This window comes from Oryzias latipes, chromosome 11 (assembly GCF_053564925.1).
Source record: "Oryzias latipes strain Hd-rR chromosome 11, Olatipes_Hd-rR_3.1".
NCBI lineage: Eukaryota > Metazoa > Chordata > Actinopteri > Beloniformes > Adrianichthyidae > Oryzias > Oryzias latipes.
In genome coordinates, this window is record NC_136247.1 from 1483984 (window position 1) to 1508682 (window position 24699).

Consider the following 24699-nt stretch of genomic DNA (forward strand, 5'->3'; position numbering starts at 1 on the left):
CTCAGCAAAACACCTTTATTTGACAAACTGTTAAGTTATTTACTGTCATTCAAATTAGCAAAGACCAGTGAGTGTTTCTCCAAAGGACAGTTTCTCAAAGGTTGAATGGGGGAGAGACGGCAGCTCCTTTGTGTCCCGAGAGAAAGAACAAACTTGAAAAAATAAGGTTATAACACAGGACAGTGACTTGTTGTATTAAGCTAATTGACCAAGATTTAGCTACCAAACTAAACACTCAGCAGGGTTGTTTAGATTAAACCCTTTGGCAATGAAAAAAAGTAATGACATAAAAGACGTCAAGACGAAGCTTTTAATTTTAATCAAGGGAAACAATGACAATTTTATGATAAGGAGTTTTTGTCATGGAAAACAAGGGGACATGATTTAAATGACAGTGTGCTTACATCCCAGCGTTTCTCTTCCTTTTCGTGTTTCCCTCCAGATTATTACCAACTCGTCTGCACTCCAGGATTTGTTGTTTTTAGTTTGCCCATCACACCAACCCATGACACAAACAACAAATCATCTCACTTTTGGAAATGAGAAAGGCTTTTCTGAGTTGAGTGACACAGATCGGCTTTGTGATATACCTTTTGCTGTGGACATATTGACATATGAACCAGCTGGATGTGAAGCTACAATGGAAAGACCAGTTTATGCATAATATGTCCACAAATGTCAGAGCCTTCAAAACCTTCTTGCCTTATTCTTGAAGCAAATGTCAAACAAGTCATTCACTAATTTCCCTACACGGACAACACTGAAAGAGCCTCGACATGTGAAAAAATACAGGATATCCCTGGATAACCAGCATGGAAAATTATTACTTTGGTTCTCTGAATTTGGAAAAATTAACAAGACACTTCATCTGTTTCCTATCCCCTCAAACAAGATAATCAAACATTGGCAGAAGAGTTGCAGACAAAACTGACTGATCTCCAGTGTGTGACAGTTTGGAAACTGTTGAACTGCATGAGTTGCTTCATTAAGTGCAGCCAAATTTCCAAACACTCATATGATGTGGCAGAGGATGCAGATGTTGTTTGGTTCTCTAATGGACATCATCAAAGCACCCTACAGATCCCAGGTAAGTGTAGACCTCAGATTTATACTGAGAATTCCCACGACAAAAGCGGGTAATCAACACCACACTTCCCTCTAAAAGTTATTGTAAGTGAGAACACTGCCATGCCTTTTTATGTGTATGTTTGATATGTGTGCATCTGGTGCTGACCCAACCCGTCTGTCAAATCTTTAAAGTCAAGATGGCCCCTGATCCAAAACGTTTGCCCACCCCTGATTTAGACAGAAGTACCCCAAATATCTTCATGAGGGGGTTCAAACCCCACACTGAACATAGATAATGAACAAGACACTCAACCCTACATCAGCTCCACTGATTAAAAAAAACTACATGTCACTTTCAATAAAGGCTTCTGCTGAAACTTTTAACCAGCAGGCAGTCAAGACAAACTACTGTAGAAAGGTGACGGTCAGTAAACTGAGGTACGTTTTACAGTCGCAGCATTATATACAACCTGACAGTGTGTTTCTACAGCTGAATGTACAAACTAGAATGGTGAGGAAGACAAACCACCCAATGCAGAACAGGTAAAACTTTCTGGCTTTCTTATTTTATTTCTTTGTTCTCTTTCCCCCTCCCTCACATCAGGTGAGGAGAGAAATGAGGCAGCTTGAGACCAGGAAAGCCGCAGGTCCATATGGCAGCAAGCCCCGGACTGCTCAGCTCGGTGAGGTGGTCACTTATATCTTACATCCTTTCTGGTGGTTAACTTGCTCTCTGTGTGAGAAATCCAACATTAGCTTTTTGTACTCTTTGCTGTGACTTCAGTGGAGGAGCGTAACAGAGACTTTTGTTTAATTGTGTAAATTTTGTTGTACAGTTTGTTGTTTAATGACAGCCTCTTGTTTAACCCCTGTGTTTCACATCTCACATTCCTGTTCTGCTCCTAACAGCTCATTAAAAGCTGCACTGTATCATAGCTCTCCAGTCTTTCTTTTTCCTTCCCCTGGGATGGGAACATACCAGAAGATACTAATACGTTTACCAGTGTAATAATTCTACTGCAAGTGACTCAATATTTTTCGAAAGTGTGCAAGAAAGATGTCCAATGTCATGTTAGTTCTCCACCTTAACATTTATTTACTAGTAAATAGTCCCTTATTACGGACCATGAATTCATATTCAATTACCACAAAATAGTAATTCGTTCCCACTGAATAATTAAATTGTTCCCTCCAAATATTTAACTTGTTTTAACAAAGAATATTTAAGCAAATCCTTTCCTGCTGAGTTTTTAATGAAGAATTTAAGGAACAGCTGGCACCAACATTTTATAAAATGGTCTCATTTATCAAGGAAAGCCAATCACTGCCACTTAACCTAACCACTCCTTCAAGCTATCGCCCCATTTCTTTAATCAATGTAAACCTAAAAATTATTCGCAAAGCAATAGCACAGAAAATAGAAAGAAATCACTCCTCACATAATCCACCATGATCAAACTGGTTTCATTAAAGGCAGACACTCGGGTGACAATCTAATCCCAGCGATCTAACCCGCTGGGTCAACCTGCCTCCGTCCCTCATGGGCAAGGTAGCCACAGTAAAAATTAAAATTGTACCCAAAGTTAATTATCTCTTCTCAATGATTCCCACACAACCGCCATTAAAATGGTTCAAAACATTAGACTCATCCATATCAAGCTTTCTATGGAACAATAAACCTGCAAAAATTAGTCTAAAAATTTTAAAATCTGCAAAAAGCTGTGGAGGATTAGAATTACCTAACTTCCACAAATACTTTCTTGCAAATAGATTACAATACATCTTAAAATGGTTAAAAAATAATCCAGAAACCAACTCATGGTTAGACTTGGAACAGGCGTTATGTGGAAAGATCAACCTGTCAGAGCTACCATTTAGTAGCCAAACAGTTAAAAAACAGAATTGTTTTAAAAGTTTTAATATAAACACGACTTTTACAGCCTGGTGGGAATTTCTCAAAATATCAAAATCATTAATTCAACCGTGTAAAATGACACCCATCTGGAACAACCCGGACATCCTTATTAACAAAAAAATGATTCACTTCCCAGCTTGGCAAGCAGGGGGCATAAAACAACTAGAGCACCTAATTATTGATAGAAGATTCATAACTCCCCAGGAACTTCAAGACAAACATGGAATATATAACTTCTTGGAATATCAGCAACTTAAATCAATTATTACTAAAAAGTTTATATATAAAGAAAACGATTTAAAGCTACCAGAAGTAGTTACCTTTCTGATTAATTTTTCAATAAATAAAACTCTCTCCAAAATATACAAACTTTTATGTAATTTAGATGATAAGATTTCTCTTCCGACAACAAAATGGGATGCGGATTTGAGCATCAGCACAGATGAAAGTTTTTGGTCAGAACTCTGTCTAAACACCTTTAAACTGACAAAAAGTCCAAACTTGCAGCTAATCCATTTCAAAACTCTTCACAGAATTTACTACACTGGACAGAGGATGTTCAAGATGGGTCTCAGTAACTCAGACATTTGTCAGCACTGTGACAGTAATCTACCCGACAATTACATGCATGCACTATGGTTCTGCACGCCTGTCCAGGCTCTCTGGCAGCAGGTATGTGCCGATCTATCAGTCTGGCTTAAGGTGACATGAGTGCCATCGATATAGAAGGAGGATTAGTATCTATCATTTTGATAACTCTTTGTATTGCTAAAAAAACTATTTTAATAAATTGGAAAAACAAGAAAAATATAAATATAAGTCAACACAGAAATCTGCTGTTTGATCATATCAGCTTGGAAAAAATGTCAGCCCAAAGTTCAAGTAACTTTGAAAGGTCTCCCATAGCTAACTCCATGACTTAGAGGGTGGGGGGCCTGGTCGTCACTGCTCCTTGATGTCTGCTGTGGTTTGGGGGCGGGGCCCTCCGTTGCCCAGCGGGGGGGGTGGGGACTCCGTCGGTCGGGGGGGTCGGGTCCAATGCCTGGGTGGGACAGTTATAAGTGCAGTTATAAGTGACAAGTGATCCGTAGAGACGTTATCCAATGAGAGGCTCTGCAATGAACAACGTGACGTGTAAGAGGAAACAGTCGAGAAATAAAGTTGTGTATGTAAAGTTCAAATTCAACTGACGTGAAAAAATCTTTTTATTTTTCCTCCATGTTGTGGAGTGGATACTGGGTGCACACGCCAGGACTACAGCGTGAATAACAACTCTGCTAACACAGTAGATGTGTAACCGGAAGCCTTTAGGTTTATTTCTGGTTAAAAATATGGGGCGTGTAAAGGTCACAATTATTTTGAGGGAAAAATTTTTTTTTCTTTTTTACCCATGCAAGGTCACAAGCTCTGTACCTTATTGATATTATGGTGGGATATTTCAGCACATTGTACATGGAGAGAGATGGTCCTAGCTAGTTTACCGCCCTGGACAAAACACTGGACATCACCCTCACCCCCCTTTCCAGCCCTGCGTCAGCCTGCTTACATACAAACACAAGACCAAAATATATCATTTATTTTACTATATTATTCACATAAGTAAAACATACTTGCACAGTTGAATTAATAATTGAGAAATAGTATGTATGTTTTTCTTGAGCTGAATCCAGCCCAAATACGAATTATGAATGAATACATTCCGGGCATTTCCGTTGGCTTCATGAAGGAAAATTAATGGAAACTAAAGGACATATTCTTCTGTTTGTGTGCTCAAGTGTCACATAAAACTGAAAGAAAAAAGACAAACGATTGTGTACATTGCATCTGAAGCTTAGATGAAATCCACCAATAAGCTAAGACTAGTCTAGAAAACAAAGTGGTACACTGTGAGCTCATTTAAGCCACTCATTAACCCAATCTCTGTTTTTCATGCTTCTATCACAAAATTTGAATCTTCCCATCGCTAGAGCCTGTAGAGCATGAGATCTATTTCTATATCTATTTCTGTCTTGAGGAGAAAAAAGAACATGTCTAAGTTAAAAGGGGAAAATGATTACCACACGCAGAATTAGAGCTAAAGTGCATGGAAGTTAAGCGATCGGGAGAAGAAAACATTTGCCTGAGTTCACATGTAAATTTGAAAAATGAAGCTTTTAGAAAGCAGATACAAAAACGCACATGCAAACACTCATACAAATGCAGAGCCTTGGTGTCATAAGCATTCCACACCCAGCAAGACACTCTGACTCCACTTCAAAGCTCTCAGGCTGACAGTGGCTAATGATGAACACTCAGATGAAGAGCAGAGAGACAGCCATCCAGACTTGACATTAAAGAGGCCTCTTCCCATCTTCTATGTTTAGATAAAAGACGAGAACCGAAGCCCGACTGTTGCATTTAAGCAGTCATACATTCATACATGAATGCGTACACTGGCAGAAACTCTTGTCATGCAAATGTAGAATAATTACAGCCTTTTCTGCTGGCAGAAAAGCCGGAACGCCTTTTAAACATAGTGATCCTCTAAAAATTCATTGATGTTTTGCTGGTCAGTGGACTAGAGAACCAGAACTGGTGTCTCACTTCTGCTATCTCCTTTGCAAAGTCAACATTATGTTGGGACAGAGTGTTACTGCAAAGACCTGGGACTGATCAACATCAGAAGACACGCCACTTTTTAGATGTTGCAGCTTCTGAAGGTAAATCAGTTGGTCAGGAAGTCTTTCTTGTTTTTAATTAAAGCTGATGTTTTTCTAAGCTTGAAAGTAGCATGCTCAATAACAATTGATACAATAAATAAATAGATTCAATGAATAATTTATTTGAATAAATGGTGACCCCTCTGAACCTGCAAAGGACAAAGTAGGAATATAAGATGGATGAATAAAAGTGTCAAATGTTTGTGTCTTCAGTCTTTGTTTTGGTTAGTCAATGTGTTTGTGACATGCGTAAGGACAGATTACAATATGTGCTTGCACCAGTCATTGCAAGCGCTGTTGCAGCTTTTACCCAAAAAGAGCTCAGTCAGACACATGGATGACTCATGAGATCCTGTCACAAAATGAGGAGTACAGGTCTGAGAGGAGATTAAGAGACAATGAAGGCCGAGGAAGTGCCCACCATCCTGATGTTGTCAGTCTCATGATTCAAAAAGTAGGATGGCAGCAAAAGCATTGAGGACATGCTAATACAAACATGCATACAAATGACCAGCACACACATGCCTGCACAGGTGCAGCGCACAAACTAATTGGCTGCCCTATCAGTAATGTATTAAGCTTGTCCTTGTAAATTTTATCAAGTATCCCGCAAGGGAATAGATTTATTGATTCACTCTGTATTCATCAGGCCCAGAAGAGTGAGCGAGAGGCAGAGAGAGGGGAGAGTGTCACAGGGAAACAGGAGGAGAGAGTACATTCATCAAGACGGACAGCTCCGGGGTTCTAGACCGCTTTGCATGAGATCAGGCTAGACTGTGCTATGATTCCCCCTGGGTCTCCACTATATCCTGCTTCATTCACAATGCTGCCTCGCTTCAGCTAATCAATGTGCCTCCCGATCAATGGTTCTCATAAAGCACCATCCAGGCCTTGGCCTAGCCCATCACAAGGGGGAAAACAAGCAATGCCGAATTTAATCTTAACTCCAAGAAGGCGCAGATAAGATACCAGGGACCCAGGGAAAGACAGGGTCATAGACATGCGACACATTTGTTCTAATAACTGGGAAAACACAGTCTTTGACAAAAAATATTTATGACGTAGACACCTCATTATTGTTCAACCTTAATCCCACAGGTTTCTAGCTTCCTTCTATATTTTTCAGTATTCACACAAGAGAAAAATTTCAATAATGTAAGAACATTTTCCAGTCTGTGCATCCCCTGCCATGTCAGTTAATCATGCTTTTTCTTTTTTGGAGCTTCTGTTATTTTTCTTGGGTACAGCAAAGTGGAAACGGCAAATAAGAGACATAGCCTAAATGAACCATGGGGTGGGAGGATGAATTAATCCTTACATACGGACGGACGGACGGACGGAACAGACAGACAGACAGACAGACAGACAGACAGACAGACAGACAGACAGACAGACAGACAGATATTACCCAACTGGCTGGGTAGCTATGTTTAAGGTACAGGACTGGCACGCAGGAATCCAGGGTCCTTCTGTTTGGACTACCTTGCCTCACTTTGTCACCATCCGGCTACATATCTTGAGCCCGAACGACATCCCAATGTCAGTACTGTTGATCCTGGTGGTGTGGATAGTGAGTCAATGTCATGCTGTACAGCTCCAAGCATTCAGTGATCCACGTGTGTGGCATTGAGTCATATTCTTTCTTGTAATTAATCCAGGCTGTGCACAGGTTGGTGTGTCGTGACCTTGAGCGACTGTTCTGTCAACCAGGAGTTGGTGTTTGGCTCCTCTGGAGTCTCTACCAATGCCCTTCTTTGTGTTGTTCTTGTACTGATTCATGTGCCTATTTACCTTGGTTGCAATAATGCCTGACATGAGCTTTCATGTTGTGGAGAGACAGGTTATTGGCCGGTAGTTGGATGGGACTGCATCCTTTAAGGCATCCTTCTGGATCAGGATCGTTCGTCCTTCCATTAGCCATTTGGGGTGAGTCCCATCTCTTAGGAGCTGGTTCATTTGTGCTGCCAGGCGCTCCTGGAGTGCGGTGATTTTCTTTAGCCAGTATGCATGTATCATGTCAGGGCCCGGTGGATGTCTGCCACTGTGATGGTTACTTGATTCTGTTCAGGGAGGTTGCTATGTTCTTTTCTCAGAGAGACCAGCCACTGGGCATTGCTGTCATGTGCTGTCTCTTTTTCCCATATACTTTTCCAGTACTGTTCAGTTTCTAGCCTTTGTTTGGCATTTTCCAACCCAATTTCCAGTGCTTCAGGTATGGGCATCTGGCTGTATCTCTTAGGTACTTGCTTTCTCATTGTACCTCATTGAGCCTCTGTCAGCTTACTCACATCCCTCAGAGTTGCCTTGATTTTGGCCTCTAACCGTTGCTTCCATGGTTGTTTTCTCCCATGGTTGCTCTTATAGCCAAGCATGTCAAGGATCACTGTTGCTGAGGTGTAAACCAGTTCATTGGTTTCTGTGATGGTTGTGGTAGGAATTGTCCTCAATGCTTCATTCACAGCTTCCAGGAGTCTTTCAGGCGGTACATCACTTAACCGTTGTAGCTGGTGTCGGGGTTGCCTAGTGTTCATTCTAGAAATGATCTTGTCTTTCAGGTCAGTTGCTGCCTCGATCAGCATATCTGTAGTTGTTGGGGCTGTGTACCCAAGCTCAGGGTGGGAGTGTGGTATAGCGTCCTCTCTGACCTGCTGTTCTGGCTCTACCTTGGTATTGTATTGAATCACTTCAATCTCAAGTTGTGATAGGAGTTGCCATTTGTGGATGTTAGAGCACTGGGCTGCCAGTTGTTTGGCAGTTAGCCTTGATTGTGGGTTTCGAAGCATCCATTCATTCCACATTCTCTGCATGTAACCCCTCTGGGTGGGATTACTTGAGTAGTAGCATTCTAACAGAACCTTTTTCTCACATCTAGTCCATTTCCGTCTTGTTCCAGTAGCCCACTTTCCATCAGGGTGCTCTGGTCCCCCAGCACCTGACGCAGATCTTGTTTGGCTGGGCAACGTCTGATCCGGCATGACATGTGGCTCATTGTCTCTCATGTTATGAGGTAGGCAGTAGCGTTAAGGGTCTTGCCCAAGGACCCTCACTGGGCGATGTTAACTCTTTGGTCAAAAATGACCCAGCTGAGTTTTGATTTCTTTGCAATAAATTCATCTTTGCATTAAATTAATCATTCAGCAGTCAAGGTATTCCTCAATTAACTTGTTTTAGACCTGGGGGTCATCAACCCATGGCTCCGGAGCCACATGTGGCTCTTTCATCCTTCTGTTGTCGCTCCCTGTGACTTTGGAAAATAATAAGTATTTTATAAAAATTAAATTTTATTTTAGTTTGTTTATTTTTCATGGAATTTCAAAGGCGCTGCTGGCTCCGTACGAAGCGCGTGCCACGTAAAAAACGGCTTCCTTAATGAGCTCGTATTTATCTGGCGAGAACTGCAGAGCTGATAGCAGGAAGAGACAAGCGGGGCGGCTTCAATGAACACTCCGGTTGTCCGGAGTGGTCTTCTGCCGGGAACTTGACGTGCCGCGGGGCAGAGAGCAACTTTCTGATGACAGAGAGTTTACGCTCAGTGTTTTTTAAACACGCATGTGCAGTGATGCATGTTTCAGAGGATGTCCAATTGGCCAATCTACATGTCAATAAAGTCTCAGTGAGGATTTTAATTTGGCTGGTGGATTTTTAAGAAGTACTTTTTTTTTTTAATCTTTTCTTACCCGCAACATACACTCATGTCCTTGAAGATCGACCGGTCGATCTCGATCGATGTAATGACCACCCCTGATATAATATATACATGCATAATATACACTGACCAAAAATATAAACGCAACACTTTTGTTATTGCTCCCCTTTTGTATGGTATGAACTCAAAGATGTGAAACATTTTCCACATACACAAAATAACCAGTTCTCTGAAATATTGTTCACAAATCTGTCTAAATCTGTGATAGTCAGCACTTCTCCTTTGCCAAGACAATCCATCCCACCTCACAGGTGTGCAATATCAAGATACTGATTAGACAGCAGGATTATTGCATAGGTGTGCCTTAGACTGGCCACAAGAAAAGCCCACTCTGAATTCTTCAATTTTGTTTTATTGAGGGGGTCAGGGGACTCAGACAACCAGTCAGTATCTGGTGTGACCACCATTTGCCTCATGAACTGCGACACATCTCTTTCGCATAGAGATGATCAGGTTGTCTATTGTGGCCTGTGGAATGTTGGTCCACTCTTCTTCAATGGCTGTGCGAAGTTGCTGGATATTGGCAGGAACAGGAATACGCTGCCGTATACGCCGATCCAGAGCATCCCAAACATGCTCAATGGGTGACATGTCCGCTGAGTATGATGGCCATGCAAGAACTAGGATGTTTTCAGCTTCCAAGAATTGTGTACAGATCCTTGCAACATGGGGCCGTGCATCATCATGCTGCAACATGAGGTGATGTTGTTGGATGTACGGCACAACAATGGGCCCCAGGATCTCGTCACGGTATCTCTATTAGAGTTTACGAGGCTGGACCCAGAAGCAGGACAGAACAGAGATGGTTGGTGAAAAAGAGTTTTTAATCAGTCCCAGTGGTGGTGGCTTAGGTGGCTGGATCCTGGACGGCAGATGAGACCAAAGGTGTGGAGGATGCTGGAGGCAATGTCTGAAGGAAACAGATTAACAGTGGATTAGGATTCTTGGCATAGGCATGAGCATAGGCATAGAAATGGTTTTTGACAAGGTCTAGAGTTTAGCATAGGTCAGTACTCTACCGCTGAGAGCAGACGGACTGACATCGGCTGGAAGGTGAGGAGTCCATAAGTAGGCTGAAGGTTGATGAGGAGACTGGAAACAGGTGAGGCGATTATTCCCCGGTAGGAGTGGGAGGAGCTCATAATCCTAACAATCTCTGTGCATTCAAAATGCCATCAATGAAATGCACCTGTGTTTGTCGCCCATAACATATGCCTGCCCATACCATAACCCCACCACCACCATGGGCTACTCGATCCACAACATTGACATCAGAAAACCGCTCATCCACACGACGCCAAACACACGCTGTCTGGCTTCTGCCCTGAACAGTGTAAATCCGTGAAGAGAACACCTCTCCAACGTGCCAGACGCCATCGCATGTGAGCATTTGCCCACTCAAGTTGGTTACGACAACGAACTGGAGTGAGGTCGAGACCTCGATGAGGATGCCGAGCATGCAGATGAGCTTCCCTGAGACGGTTTCTGACAGTTTGTGCAGTAATTCTGTGGTTATGCAAACAGATTGTTTCAGCAGCTGTCCGAGTGGCTGGTCTCAGACGATCTTGGAAGTGGACTTGCTGGATGTGGAGGTCTTGGGCTGGTGTGGTTACACGTGGTCTGCGGTTGTGAGGCCAGTTGGATGTGCTCCCAAATTCTCGGAAACGCCTTTGGAGACGGCTTTTGGTGGAGAAATGGACATTAAATTCCCTAGCAACAGCTCTGGTGGACATTCCTGCTATCAACATGCCAATTGCACCCTCCCTCAAAACTTGCGACATCTGTGGCATTGTGCTGTGTGATACAACTGAAGTTTTCAGAGTGGCCTTTTCTTGTGGGCAGTCTAAGGCACACCTGTGCAATAATCATGCTGTCTAATCAGCATCTTGATATGGCACACCTGCGAGGTGGGATGGATTGTATTGGCAAAGGAGAAGTGCTGACTAACACAGATTTAGACAGATTTGTGAACAATATTTCAGAGAACTGGTTATTTTGTGTATGTGGAAAATGTTTCACATCTTTGAGTTCATACCATACAAAATGGGAGCAATAACAAAAGTGTTGCATTTATATTTTTGGTCAGTGTATATAATGATGTCAAAACGGGTTGTGGCTCCGGGTGCTTTCTTTTCATTAGTGGCGGTCCCAACTGGCTCTTTGAGTAAAAAAGGTTGCCGACCCCTGTTTTAGACCATCACACATGATTATATTATTTTTTCATTTCTTACCTTTTGAATAAAAACTGTTTTTGTATCACTACCCTTGAGAAGAACATGTCGCTAGGTGGAACGCTTGTGAAAGTCCACTAAACTGTAAGTACACAGACTGCATTTAAAGGAGATGACATTGTTTCACCCTCAGCTCCACCTGTACCCGCTTACACTACTGATGATTGCAACAGATTCTTGCAATATTTTGTAAATGAAGTGAATGAGCTCAAACTAAACCTAAAAGCATCCAATGAAAATACCACTATTGTAGCCTCTATAAACTACTCCTGGACTAGCGTTTCTGCCATCTCAATAGACAAAGTCATTGAGAGCCATCCTCATGTCCCCTAGACATATTGCCATCATCTATGATTTTTAAAGTTATCGATCTTATTGCCCCATTTCTTGTTAAAATGATTAATCTGTCTCTCTCCACTGGGACTGTTCCAAACTTCTTTAAACAGGCAGCGATAAGTCCCATTTTAAAAAAGCCCAACCTGTAGTCATCACAACCCTCCAACTATAGGCCAATTTCAAAATTACCTTTACTCTCAAAAGTCTTGGAGAAGATAGTGGCAGAACAGTTAACAATTTTTTTAACAACTTTTTAAAACAACTATGAACTCTTTGATAAGTACCAATCTGGTTTTAGAAAGATGCATTCCACGGAGACCACTTTACTCAAAGTTTAAAATGATAAACAGATGGCTGCTGACTCTGGAAAGTATACAGTTTTGGTTCTTTTAGACTTAACCTCAGCATTTGACACTGTAGATCATAAAATACTGTTGGGCAGATTAGAAAATGAGTTTGGTATTGCTGGGTTTGTTTTAAAATGGTTTACCTCCTACCTGACTAACAGAACATTATCTGTTTATATAAATGGTATGCTTTCTGATACTTCTCCAGTCCTACATGGTGTGCCCCAGGGATCTGTTTTAGGACCACTGTTGTTTTTAATGTACATCTACCCACTTGGAAAGCTTTTAAATAACTTTAAAAATGTGTCATACCATTTCCATGCCGATGATATTTAGCTGTACTGCTCCTTTAATGACTCAGAACTCCGCAAACTTATGGAACTACTAGATTGCCTTGCCTGTGTTAAATCTTGGCTCACAAGTAACAGTCTCCAGCTAAATCCAGAAAAGATGCAAACACTAATAGTTCTTCTGTACAGCCTGTATCAGAAATCTAGGTGTCTGGTTTGACCAGTCAATGTCTTTGGACCGTCATTCCGGCCTTAGTTTGTTTTTTTAAATAATTCTGTTAATCAACAACTCAAAAGTAATGGCTGATTTTGATTATTTAACTTTTAATAAATTTTAATTTTAATTTATTGTTACTTTTGAACGTTCCAAGTCATTTCAGTGACCATTGTGGACTGTCTTTCTTTAACTGAGGGGTACCAACAGTTTTGTCCACCACCGTATATATATACAGTCAGGACCATAAATATTTGGACAGAGACACGTTTTCTCCTTCTGAATGCTCTGCCAGGCCTTTACTGCAGCGGCTTTCAGTTGCTGTTTGTTTGTGGGCCTTTCTGTCTGAAGTTTAGTCTTCAACAAGTGAAATGCTGCTCAGTTGGGTTCAGATCAGGTGACTGACTTGGCCATTCAAGAAGATTCCACTTCTTTGCTTTAATAAACTCCTGAGTTGCTTTGGCTGTATGTTTTGGGTCGTTGTCCATCTGGATTATGAAACGCCGTCCAATAAGTTTGGCTGCATTCACCTGGATCTGTGCAGACAGTCTGTCTCTGAACACCTCAGAATTCATTGGGCTGCTTCTGTCCTGTGTCACGTCATCAATAAACACTAGTGTCCCAGTGCCACTAGCAGCCATGCACGCCCAGACCATCACACTGCCTCCACCGTGTTTTACTGATGATGTAGTGTGCTTTGGATCAGGAGCTTCTCCACGCCTTCTCCATACTTTTCTCTAGCCATCATTCTGGTAGAGGTTGATTTTGGTTTCATCTGTCCAAAGAATGTTTTTCCAGAACTTTTTTAGATGCTTTTTAGCAATGTTCAGTCTAGCCTTCTTATTCTTGAGGCTTATGAGTGGCTTGCATCTTGCAGTGTTCCCTCCGGATCTACTTTCATGCAGTCTTCTTTTGATGGTAGACTTGGATATTGATCCCCCTACCTCCTGGAGAGTGTTGTTCACTTGGTTAGCTGTTGTGAACGGGTTCCTCTTCACCATGGAAATGATTCTGCCATCATCCACCACTGTTGTCTTCCGTGGACGTCCGGGTCTTTTTGCGTTGCTGAGTTCACCAGTGCTTTCTTTCTTTCTCAGGATGTACCACACTGTTGATTTAGCCATTCCTAATACTGTAGCAATTTCTGGTTTCATGGTTTTTTTCTGTTTTCTCAGCTTAATGATGGCTCCTTTCACCTGCATGGAGAGCTCCTTTGACCACATGTTGTCTGTTCACAGCAAAATCTCCCAAATACAGCACAAGTCCTCTAATCAACTCCAGGCCTTTTATCTGCTTCACTAATAATGACATAACAAGGGTATTGCCCACAACTGTCCATGCAATAGCATGGAAGTCAATTGTCCAATTACTTAGGAGCCCATGAAATGAAGGGATTGTGTTTAAAAATGCTTTAGTTTTTCACATTTTTATACAATCTTTTTGTTCAACCCATGGAATAAAAGCTGAATGTCACACTTCAATGGCATCTGAGGTGTTTTATTTAAAATTCACTGTGGTAATGTACAGAAACTAAATTAGAAAAAATGTTTCTCTGTCCAAATATTTATGGTCCTGACTGTATATAAGGTCGTAATTTGTACCCAGCTGGTTTATATATATATATATATATATATATATATATATATATATATATATATATATATATATATATATATATATATATATATATATATATATATATATACATATATTTATACGTCTCAGTCCAGAATGGATTCATTTCCACATCTGTAGGCGTCGAAGTTAAACGAACGTGACAGTGAGGCAGCTCAACTGTAGACGGACGTTTTATAAATTGCATTCCTGTGTAACACAAAAACATACCCACTCTGTTAGTTTTTATTGTGACAATTGGAAGCAATCTTTTCAAGGAATGAAAAAAAGAATTCAAGATCCCTTTTCTTCCGGGCTTCATCTCGACTCGCATTGTTGGCACAGCTCACCATGAGGTAAGAAAACTGCACGCTCTGATATTGGCAAAGAATCTTCGAATCTGGGATTCAGGGATTATAATCCTCTACACGGCTCCTTCTTTCTCTTGGACCTCAGAGGATCCAACCTGCAGATTGAGTGGTAGAAATGCACTTGTGCTGAGACGTATGGACTGAAATGATAAGGCTTGTGGGTGCTTTAAATCCATTGCTGCATGGATTGAAACCATTTAGCCTTAGGCTTTTAGCCCCTTCTTCTCAGATCTACAAATCTGCCTGATGTCATTCAAGCAAAAAATTCTCAGCATACAGCTCTTTTTTCATAAACAGGATTTGTTTTAGAGCGATCAGTCTTTGTATATATATATATGAACATAATAATAATAATGTGTATATATATATATATATATACACATTATTATTATTATTATGTTCATTAGAAAAATCATGTATGTGATTTAAACATAAAATAGACATAACACTGTTTCAAAAATCTTCTTAGCATAAATTGATTAACCCTTGTGCTATCCTAGGCACTTTAGCATTGGGAGTTGGGTCATCTAGACCCACTAGACAGTGCTCTGAACCTTTTTTCTTCAATGATTTGTGATCTTCACTGGTGTCCATGGATTACATGAAATCTTTCCACCTTTGTCCACCTTTGTCATGGTAGAGAGAACACGTCAATGTAAGGGTGGGGTCATCTAAGACAGCACAAGGGTTAAGTATCAAAAGTTAAAAATATGTGCAAATTATGTTTCATTAGGAAAAATTATGAATCAATTTTTTGAGCAAGTGAAGTAATATAATTAGAAATCAATCATTTAACCATCTTCAATAATAGATTAAGCATTTATTTTTATTATACTAAGGTAATGCTGTGAAGTAAAAAAGGGTCCACATTCTGTCGAATGGCCAAGGTTGGTATTTGTGCTGCCCCCTTTAGAAAAGCTGGCAGAGTAGTTGCTGCGCAGCATTATTGTCCCTTTCGGCTTGCCGTAGAATCTCGCAGCACCAACGTACAAGCAGAGCAGTTGTGTTGTTCGTCATCTATTACGTATTTCTCGTCACAACCCTGAAGTACATATGTCTGTAAGTTAAGTGATAAGTTATATTCAGATGACAGAGTTCAGTTTTTGTCATTTCAAAGAATGTCTGCATGTAAAAGGTTTTAAAAACGTTAGCAATGCTAATCGCGTTAGCCGGTCTATGGCGTTTTCAATGTAATGTTAGCATCCATGCTAATCGTCTTTTACATGTATGTGAAAACTGGTAATTTTAGCACATATTATGGTTTTGTGTTTGCATAGTAACAAATAGTTGAATATTTGTTATGAAAGAAATAAGAATGTAACACATTGAAGTTTATTAATGTGTATTTCTGTATTTCAGTTTCACAGTGTTTCTCATAAATGTCCAAAACGTACAAGCTGACTCCTGGATGTTTATTGAGGAACCTGTTAGCTGTCTGCCAAGCTAGAAATCACGCTAAAGTTCCAGTGAGGGCAGAATAGTGAAAAGACAACCACCTGACGGGTTTACCACAGAAGAGGTCTACGTGGAAACACACAATATTATTCTGTAAGTAAAGCAGCCATCCTGATGGATAAAGATATCGAAGACTTTGAAATAAGATCACAATGCTCCAACTCTTCACACACCAGCCGGTTGTCCTCAACCAGTGCTATAGCAGCCAGAGCACGCGCAAAGGCGGAGGCTGCACGCACACAAGCATCATTTGCTCAACAAGAAGCTGACATGATTAAAGCACAAGCATATATTGAAGAGGTGCAACAAAAGGCTGCAGCTGAGGCTGCACGAAAGAAAGCGGAGCTTCAAGCAAATCTTCACAAGTTGCGACTAGAAAGTGCTGCTGCAGCCGCCATAGCAGAAGCTGAAGTCTTGGAATCAGCTGCAGAGAATGAATTTGGGGACCTAGAATGTATGAGCTTACACAGTAAATCCATTGACCATGACGTTACAAAGAATCTAAACTCTGAGCACTCTCACCATGACTCAAAGCTGCAAGAAACCCCAGAAATGCAGAAACACCAGCAAAAAATGGTTAAAAGCTGCAAAGGGAACGCCGACGCACAGTCAAGTAAGAGTAATGTTCACGAGTTTCACGTACTACCTGCTCAACATGCATTCAAACAGGACACTCCTCCAAGTTACCCCCAATATCGAAACCCATCCGAAAAAACTCAGTTTGAAAACACTCAGTTTGAGTTTGAACACAGACATGATCCACCTCCACCCAGAGGAACATTTTACCACTGGAATCAGTCTCACCATCCAACACCATCCAGCCATGTCAACCAGGCTTCCCAATCTTCTCCAGCTGCTGCTACCAATGCCACAGAGTCCAGTCCAGCGGCTATGACAGATCTGGCCAAGTACTTGGTACGCCGTGAAATTGTAAGCTCAGGGCTTTTAAACTACGATGACCAACCAGAGAATTACTGGGCCTGGAAAACATCCTTCTGTAGCTCTGTAGAAAGTCTAAATTTAACACCCAGAGAAGAGCTGGATTTATTGTGTAAATGGCTTGGACCAAAATCATCTGAACATGCAAAGAGAATCAGAGCAGTTCATATTCACAATGCAACAGCAGGTGTGAATATGGTGTGGCAAAGGTTGGAGGACTGCTACGGATCACCTGAAGCTATAGAAAATGCCCTTCTCAGAAAAGTTGAGGATTTTCCAAAAATTACCAACAGAGAAAATCAAAGGTTGAGAGACCTGGGAGACATTCTTCTTGAACTAGAAGCCGCCAGAACAGATGGATTTTTACCTGGGCTCAGCTATCTCAATACATCTCGTGGCATCACTCCTATCATCCAGAAGCTGCCGTACTCTCTGCACGACAAGTGGGTTTCTCTAGCCTCTCGATACAAAGAAGCTCACAGAGCATCTTATCCACCGTTCTCTATATTTGCAAAATTCGTCTGCGACCAAGCCAAGATTTTGAACGATCCAAGTTTTGCTCTACTCACTGGCAGTTCAAGCATTAACAAACCTGAAAAACTCTTCAAACAAAACATGAAGACACCAGTTTCTGTCAGAAAGACCGAAGTCTTTGTCGACTCTGGCAACTGTAATGACAACACTGCTGAAAGGGGAACAATGGACCTAGACAAACAATGTCCCTTACATCTCAAGCCACATCCCCTTTGGAAGTGCCGGGGCTTTCGTAGTAAACCTTTGGAGGAGAGGAAAACTTATCTCAAGGACAAAAACATATGCTACAGGTGCTGTGCATCATCCAATCACTTAGCAAAGAACTGCAATAAGAATGTTCAGTGTAGAGAGTGTAAGAGTGAGACTCACCCTAAAGCGCTACATCCAGGGCCGGCACCATGGATTACAGAGGCCCCCACAACTCCACAAAATCAAGGCGGGGAGCCAAAAGGAGAAGCTAATGTAGCCGTCACATCAAAATGCACCGATATATGTGGGGCTACGTTTAAGTCAAGGTCGTGTGCAAAAATCTGTCTCGTCAGAGTTTATCCTGCAGGCCAGAGGGAAAAAGCCATCCAAACCTACGCTGTTCTTGATGAGCAGAGCAATAAGTCCTTAGCGAGAAGTGAGCTGTTCGAGCTCTTCTGCATTAAAGAGGCTTCGTCTTCATACACATTGAAAACATGCTCAGGAGTAATCGAAACTAAAGGAAGAAGAGCCAATAATTTTGTTATGGAGTCCTTAGATGGAAAAACTCTCATCCCACTCCCAGGTTTGATTGAATGTGACATGTTACCGGATGACAAATCAGAAATCCCTACGCCTGAGATTGCTCAACACTACGCACATCTCAAACATGTTGGAGAAAAGATCCCTCCTCTTGATACCACAGCAACCATCCTTATTCTGCTTGGTCGAGATGTACCAAGAGCACATAAAATTCGAGAGCACTGCAATGGACCCCACAATGCACCCTATGCCCAACGTCTCGACCTAGGCTGGGTTATTGTAGGAGAAGTGTGTCTGGGGAGAACTCACAAAACTGACTCCATCAGTGTTTACAGGACGAATGTACTGAGGAACGGCCGTCCATCTCTTTTTGACCCATGTCCAAGCAGCTTCTACATCAAAGAGAAGATGGAAGTTCCAATGCTACAGCATCCAGTTGTCTTTCAAGCGGATGAGGACGAACTGCTCAAAGAGAGAGACTGTCTTGATCAAGGAGTCTTTCAGCAAACAGCCGATGATGACAAGCCTGCTATGTCAATTGAAGATAAAATCTTCTTGGAGATAATGGACCAGGAGGTCTTCATGGACAACTCAAACAGTTGGGTGGCTCCACTGCCCTTCAAGGTGCCAAGGAGCAAACTCCCCAACAACAGAGTACAAGCGGAAAAACGTTTTCAGACATTTTGTCGCATGCTGGGAAGAAGACAAGACATGAAAGAACACATTCTTGCATTCATGAAGAAAATTTTTGAATCTGGTTATGCAGAACCAACTCCTCTGCTCGCCAAGGACCAAGAATGTTGGTACTTACCAATTTTTGGAGTCTACCATCCACGCAAACCGGGACAAATACGAGCAGTATTTGACTCCAGCGCCAAGCATGATGGCATATCCCTTAATGACGTTCTTTTAACAGGACCTGATTTGAACAACTCACTCCTAGGAGTTCTCACTCGTTTTCGGAAAGAACCTGTCGCTGTTGCAGCAGACATAGAACAAATGTTCTATTGTTTCAAGGTTTGTGACGAGCACAGAGATTTTCTGCGGTTCTTATGGTTTAAAGACAATGACCCTACCAAGGAGGTTATGGAATACCGCATGACTGTTCATGTATTCGGCAATAGCCCCTCTCCCGCCGTTGCTATATATGGTTTGAGGAGAACAGCACTACAAGGACTGGGAGAATACAGCCTGGAAGCAAGCCAATTTGTCTTGAAGAACTTTTATGTTGATGATGGACTGACTTCATTTCCTACCACTGACAACGCGATCCGTGTTCTGAAAGAGACCAAAGAAATGTTAGCCGTCTCCAACATTCGATTACACAAGATAGCCTCTAATCAGGAAGCAGTGATGAAAGCATTTCCATCCAAAGATCGAGCTAAAGAGTTGAAAGATTTAGCACTTGGTGTTGATCCCCTACCTGCACAAAGAACCTTAGGACTCATCTGGAATCTCCAAAGTGACACCTTTGCTTTCCTTGTCTCCAGAGAAGATAAACCATTTACTCGCAGGGGTGTTCTCTCAGCCGTCAACAGCCTATTTGACCCATTGGGTTTTGTGGCTCCGATAACTGTACAAGGAAAAGCCCTAGTCAGAGAACTTTCGACAGAATCTTGTGACTGGGACGCTCCATTGCCTACTGAGAAAGAGACAAAGTGGACATCGTGGAAAGATTCACTCATCGAACTCGAGCAGCTTCAGATTCCACGAACATATCTACCTATTTCTTTAATTTCGACACAAAACAGAGAACTATGCGTCTTTTCAGATGCCTCTACAACAGCTATTTCTGCAGTAGCTTATCTCAGAGCAGTGGATGATCAGGGACACATTCATGTTGGATTCTGCATGGGAAAGTCCAAGTTAGCTCCAAAACTGTGCCACACGGTGCCACGTCTAGAGCTCTGTGCTGCTGTGCTTGCAGTAGAGCTAGCCAACATGTTGTTGGATGAGTTGGACATAACAATACATGCGGTGAAGTTCTACACGGACAGTAGAGTTGTACTGGGTTACATTTACAACTCCAACCGAAGATTCTACGTGTACGTTGCCAATAGGGTGGCACTCATCCGAAAGTCAACACGTCCTGATCAGTGGCACTTCATCAGTACGGGGCACAATCCAGCGGATCATGGCACGCGAGCTATACCAGCTACTGTCCTAAAGGAAAGCAATTGGTTTTCTGGACCACTCTTTCTGAAAAAGGAAAACGAAGCCATTCCTCCACAGCAAGAAGATTTTGAGCTTGTGGAGCCAGACTTGGATGCAGAGGTGTGCCCCCTGATAACAACCATGGCCACAATAGTTTCCGAAACTCACCTTGGTTCACACAGATTTGGTCGCTTTTCCAGCTGGAAGCAGCTGATTAATGGATTAGCCAAACTGATTGTGAAAGTCAGATCTTTTTCTAAAGCTTTAGAAGAAACAAAGACAGACAGCCTTTCAAAGGCTAGGACTGTAATCATCCGCTGCATGCAGCATGAAGTCTTCAAGGAGGAACTCAGAAACCTTTCTAAAGGAGAGATTGTTTCAAGACACAGCTGTCTCAGAAAACTTGACCCGATCATGGATGCGGATGGTTTGTTGAGAGTGGGTGGTCGCTTGACCTCAGCAGCAATTCCTTGGGAAGAGAAACAGACAATAATAATTCCAAAAAACCATCACATTGCAACATTGCTGGTCCGTTATTACCATGAACGTGTCGCACACCAGGGCAGACACATCACGGAAGGAGCCATTAGGTCTGCTGGTTTATGGATCGTTGGAGGAAAGAGACTTATAGCAAGCATCCTACACAAGTGTGTCATCTGTTTGAAGCTAAGAGGAGACACAGGAACCCAAAAAATGTCAGACTTACCTACTGATCGTGTTGCACAAGTTCCTCCGTTTACACACGTTGGAATGGATGTGTTCGGTCCATGGAACATTTGTGTTCGTAGGACGAGAGGAAGTCTTTCAGAAAGGAAAACGCTGGGCCGTCATGTTTTCTTGTCTGGTTACAAGACCGGTTCACATAGAAGTAGTGGAGTCTCTATCTACAGCAAGCTTCATAAATGCTCTTCGGAGATTCACAGCTATCAGAGGACCAGCAAAACTCTTTCGTTCTGACCGTGGAACAAACTTTGTTGGTGCCTGTAAAGAACTTGGAATAACACCACAAGACACAGAGCTTCAGTCTTACCTCAACGAACAGGGCTGTACATGGGAGTTCAATGTACCACACTCTTCCCACATGGGAGGAGCCTGGGAAAGAATGATAGGCATTGCTCGTCGCATTTTAGATGCTATGCTGCTCAAACTGCATTCCCCCAAACTTTCACATGAGGTTTTAGTCACACTTCTGGCAGAGGTCGTCGCTATAATGAATGCAAGACCCATCATCCCTGTGTCATCAGATCCCGACAACGCCACTGTTCTTACTCCTGCCATGCTTTTGACTCAGAAAAACGATTCTGTGTCGGCTCCTCTAGGACAACTCGACTTAAAAGATCTTTACCGGAGTCAGTGGAAGCAAGTCCAGAGCCTTGCAGATTCATTCTGGAAACAATGGCGTCAACAGTATCTTGCAACACTACAACCAAGGCGGAAATGGCAAGCAAGTCAACCTAACTTCGACATTGGAGACGTGGTTCTCTTAAAAGACACTGAAGTCAAGCGGAATGAATGGCCTATGGGACTGATTGTCAACACATTTCCAGGCCAGGATGGAAGAGTCCGTAAAGTGGATGTCAGGGTGATGAAAGGAGGTTCTTCTAGAGTTTATTCAAGACCTGTCTCGGACATTGTTTTGCTACATAGAGAGTCATAGTGGTATAATACTTTATACCAGACGGGGAGTGTGCTGCCCCCTTTAGAAAAGCTGGCAGAGTAGTTGCTGCGCAGCATTATTGTCTCTTTCGGCTTGCCGTAGAATCTCGCAGCACCAACGTACAAGCAGAGCAGTTGTGTTGTTCGTCATCTATTACGTATTTCTCGTCACAACCCTGAAGTACATATGTCTGTAAGTTAAGTGATAAGTTATATTCAGATGACAGAGTTCAGTTTTTGTCATTTCAAAGAATGTCTGCATGTAAAAGGTTTTAAAAACGTTAGCAATGCTAATCGCGTTAGCCGGTCTATGGCGTTTTCAATGTAATGTTAGCATCCATGCTAATCGTCTTTTACATGTATGTGAAAACTGGTAATTTTAGCACATATTATGGTTTTGTGTTTGCATAGTAACAAATAGTTGAATATTTGTTATGAAAGAAATAAGAATGTAACACATTGAAGTTTATTAATGTGTATTTCTGTATTTCAGTTTCACAGTGTTTCTCATAAATGTCCAAAACGTACAAGCTGACTCCTGGATGTTTATTGAGGAACCTGTTAGCTGTCTGCCAAGCTAGAAATCACGCTAAAGTTCCAGTGAGGGCAGAATAGTATTCCTTCTTCTGCTGATTAACAGCCGTTCCTCTGAGTTTAAACAGAGTTTACAGTTCTCTTTGCTGTAATGTCTATAGACATTAGATTAAGGTCCTTTTCCTTCTGCGGCTGTTATCAGCGGCGCTGAAAGTTGAGGTCAAGTTGTCTGCAGGTCAGAACTCTGCTGAAAATCTGGGTCACTTCAAAATTTTGGATAAAGTACTGATCCCAATATTTTGACTCTTTAATTTATTACTGCATGTTGTCCATGATCAAACACTTCTTAAAATTCTGTGGTCTGTATCTCTTCCTTTGGCCATCTTATTATTCCTGCAGGGTATCTGATAACGGGCAGTGCGTAGCTTTTTATTGCCCGGGTCTTGTTCTTGCCATTGAGCGTCTCAGGACTTGCCTTACTCGTTGGAGGTATTTAGCTGTTGCAGCTTTCCTTGTTGCCTGCTCCAGGTTGTCATTTGCCGGCGGAATTCCAAGGTACTTGTAACTGTCCTCGATGTCTGCTATTGTTCCTTCTGGGAGTTAGACCCCTCCTGTGTGGACTACCTTGCCTCTCTTTGTCACCATCCGCCTGCATTTCTTGAGCCTGAATGACATCCCAATGTGAGTACTGTAGATCCTGGTGGTGTGGATCAGGGAGTCAATGTCACGCTAGCTTCTAGCATATAGCTTGATGTCATCCATGTAGAGGAGGTGACTGATGTTGGCCCCATTTCTGAGTCGGTATCCATAGCCAGTCTTGTTGATTATTTGGCTGACGGGGTTCAGACCCATGCAGGACAGCAGTGGGGACAGAGCATCACCTTGGTATATCCCACATTTGATGGACACTTGTGCAAGTGGCTTCCCATTGGCTTCAAGGGTGGTTTTCCACAGCTTCATTGAGTTTCCTATGAAGTCTCTTAGAGTGACTGACTGCCTTGCTTATATTAGACTATGGATGTCTGCTAACCTTCGTGGTTTTCATCAAAGCAAGGATGAGGTAATTGTGTTTTCCCCTGATGGTGGTAATGGTCATGGCTTCCTCTCTCTTGCCACATCTAAGCGGTCGGTGGCCACAAATCTCTGAGTGAGACTTGATGCTGCCTTAAATCTGGACCACCAAATAAATATTGTAACAAGATCCTGTTGTTTTTCAGCTGCGACATGTGGCCATGGATCAAGCCTTTTCTATTAAAGACTAACCTTAAAATTGTTACACGTGTTATTGTTTTGTCCAGGCTCAAATACTGCAGCTCCTTATATCCAGGGTTAAAGCTTCAGTGGCGAGGCTGCAGGTGGTTCCGAATCCAGCGGCTAGATTTATCAGTAGTGCTAAGAAGTTGGAGCATGTGACCCCGACCGTGGTCTATTGAAATTGTATGCCAGTCGAAATTTTGAGTCTTATTAAAAGTATTGTTTTTACATTCAAGTCAATGGCAGGTACTACTCCTCTTACCTTACTAGTTTTGCTTTAAAAATGCCCCCCCCCCCCCCCCCCCTCCTCAAGTCCCCTGCATACTTGCGTTCTTTGGACCAGTATGTGCTGCTGGTCCAGAGAACTAAATGCAGGTTTCGGGTGAACCGTCAGTTTCCTGTGTTGGTTCCTAAACTCTGGAACAAACTGCCACCAGCTATTAGAGCGGTTTCCCTCGAGAGTAAAAGCTAAACTGTTCCTCCGCTAACATCCCTTAGATTCTGCCTAGAGCTGACATTTTATCATGTTTTTAATCTTTTGTTAAATAGTTATAATTTCTAAGGTTTTAGCATTACTGCTTGTTTGTTTAAGATAGGGACAGCATATAACATTTAAAAATGTAAATATATAAGATTATATATTTGTCAAATTT

The 24699-nt window shown here is 42.0% G+C and overlaps 1 long non-coding RNA gene across 1 annotated transcript; it reads left to right on the top strand.

The window, feature by feature from the left end:
• Positions 1 to 15755: 15755 nt before the first annotated feature.
• LOC111948246 (uncharacterized) lies at positions 15756 to 24326 on the top strand. Its single transcript, XR_013658733.1, has 3 exons — positions 15756 to 15850; positions 16151 to 22451; positions 22752 to 24326. It is a non-coding gene; the product is annotated as an uncharacterized LOC111948246 (long non-coding RNA).
• Positions 24327 to 24699: the final 373 nt, after the last annotated feature.